This window comes from Penaeus monodon, chromosome 28, assembly GCF_015228065.2.
Source record: "Penaeus monodon isolate SGIC_2016 chromosome 28, NSTDA_Pmon_1, whole genome shotgun sequence".
Lineage (NCBI taxonomy): Eukaryota > Metazoa > Arthropoda > Malacostraca > Decapoda > Penaeidae > Penaeus > Penaeus monodon.
Window position 1 is genome coordinate 17849804 of NC_051413.1, and position 2699 is coordinate 17852502.

Genomic DNA, 2699 nt, shown 5'->3' on the forward strand with positions numbered 1-2699 from the left:
GTTGCCTTGATGGAAAAAAATACAATACCTTAACTTAACTTATTCTGGAGCACTTGAAACATCTAAAGAACAAATAAAAATTACTAATGAGAAAATTGAGATAAGAGAAGATAGGGCATTTTGCAATTCATAAATATTAATCTTAATTTCAAAGTGGTTATGTAAATGTATGGATATATCAATTTTTTTAGGGCTTTTTGAGAAAAACACCTAATGATGCTGATAAGACAATACAGTTATTAAGTTGCTAAGGCGATACAAAAGTATTGATTGATATTTATCGTGATACTACCCATCTCTGTTTATAGTTCCTTTAATTAGTTTGTATGTTTATATATTTAACTACAGTTTAATGCCTTTTCTTAAGCACAGAGCATTCCAAATGAGAATACTCAATGACAGAGATATTACATAATGTGGTTGAGTTTGTCATAATCAAAGATTTTATCAGCAGACAGTATGGTTAATTTTGTTTTGTAATCCCTTACATTGTTTTGAAAGATAAAAGCTGGCATTGGTTGTAAATTGCCGATTGTGTTTTCCATTTTTATTTTATACTGATACCACACTCTTTCCTTTAGGAATCAAATTTTCATTAAGATATGGTATTTATTATATAAGACCATATATGTAAAATGGATGTGCTGTATGAAAAGTAAGATGTCTATTTTGGCAATAGATACCCATTATCATGTTCCTAGTGCTGTATATGTCTCAGTTACAAGTTAAGTACACAGTGAGGAGGTCAGCATATATCACACATATTAGCAAGAAAGACTTTTCACATATCTTCTTTTTAGTTAGATGGTACTACACAGAAGTCAACTTGTAGCATCTGATACATATCTCTAAAATACTTTCCGAAGTGGATTGTCCTTGAGCCAAATTGTTTCTTACCACTTCATGTTATTGAAAATGCGAGATACTTTAAAAGTTAATAGGCTTGACAAATGGAAATTGCCCCAATGGAAAGCCAGCCACTGCAAAGACTGATACAGATTCAGCATGAATTGCACAATGTATCAGGTACAATTGATGTTCAGATTCATGAGCAAAATTGTGCTTAGTATCAGTTTCATATTGCTCATGCTCCTGGAGGAGGATCTGGTATATGAGGTTTTATAGCTTATTGTTAAATATGCCAGTTTGTAATATTGATTACATTTTACTCCTTTGGTTTGCAAGGTTTCCACATATTGTGGGTATCTCATATATAGCAGTTTGCCTTTGATAATCTTTTCACATTTTCAGAGTTGGCAGTTGAATACAGTAACTATTTTCACACCAAATTAGGGAAATGATTGATAGTAATTTTATCATTATATCAGAGCACTTCCTGATGCAAAAAGTGTGCAGAGTTCAAATAAATGCTTTAATGTGATGGGATATTGCAGTATCATATTTACCTATGATTGGAGAGTTAGTTATGGTATGCAGTTAAAAAGTGCCAAGTGACGAGGGTAAAGCATATACATTTGCTAATATTTCAAGACTTTTTAAATCACAATTTCTAAAATAGGCATTGGTATTTAGAGCAGAATTTTATCTTCCACTTTCTTCCTCACCAGTTTTTCACATAGAGGGTTACTCCTCTGGATAAGCTATCTGCACTCCCTTCTATATTGCTTCCTCACCACTTGCTCAGTTTTCCCCAGAGAGCTTACTCCAACCAGTCTTCTGGCCTCTTTAGTCTCCCTCTTTTCCTCTCTTCACCAGTTTCCAACTCCATCATCTGTCTGCCTCAGAGTTGCTATCCCTCCATTCCAGACCACTGCAACCTTTTCTGATAGATTTACCAGGACATTTCCTTTACTTTTTTTGACCCCAATGTTCATCATACTTTCTTGAAACTTCTTGATTGACCAGGTTTCCAGTTCATGTTATTTTGGATTTATCCTTTTACTCTTGCACCTACTCCTGGGTTAAACAAAAGCTTGAAACGTTATTGCAATTTATCTAGCTTGCTTTCAGTGGTTCTTTCAAGAGTACCATCAGAAGACCTGTATGATCTCAAATATTTTGTAATATATCTCATGATATTTAGATTTAACCATAAACTTTATTTCATTTCATGTTTGCAGAAATTTAGCTTTAATGGAACAAAGTGCATCGATACTCTTCAGTTAATTTCCTTAAATTTCATAGATTCCCAAGTAGCCACAAGTGTTCAGAGAGTAATTATGAATCATTTTTGGAAATCCGTTATCATAGATTCATAATTTCTCTGCAGCTTAGTTTTTTTTCTCACTGTCTTTTTTTTAAGCATCATTATAAATAGGTTTGCTTATCATATACTGTACAACTTTGTATTTACTGGTTTGTCAGTCCTAAAGTGGTCTTTCCACTGTAGTAAAAAATTAAGATGCTGCTCACATCTCATGTATTGCAGTATGCCATTGATAATCTTTTCACATTTTCAGAGTTTGCAGTTGAATACAGTAACTATTTTCACATCAAATTATGGACATGATTGATAGCAATTTTATCATTATATCAGAGCACTTGCTAATCAAGAAGGTGTGCAGAGTTAATATGATGCAATATTGCAGTACCATTTTTACTGATGATAGGAGAGTTAGTTATGGTATGTAATTAACAAGTGTGAAAATTAATTTGTGTGTGATAAGTAGTTTCTAGCATGGAGGCTTTACCAGAGTAGAATGAGAGGTGCATCTACATGCATGCAAGTGAACAAGCAA

General features: G+C 33.2%; 1 protein-coding gene across 2 annotated transcripts in view; it reads left to right on the forward strand.

The window, feature by feature from the left end:
* Positions 1 to 2699, forward strand: part of LOC119591394 (riboflavin kinase-like) — an 11654-nt gene that overhangs the window by 2522 nt on the left and 6433 nt on the right. The gene's annotated exons all lie outside the window — the stretch shown is intronic.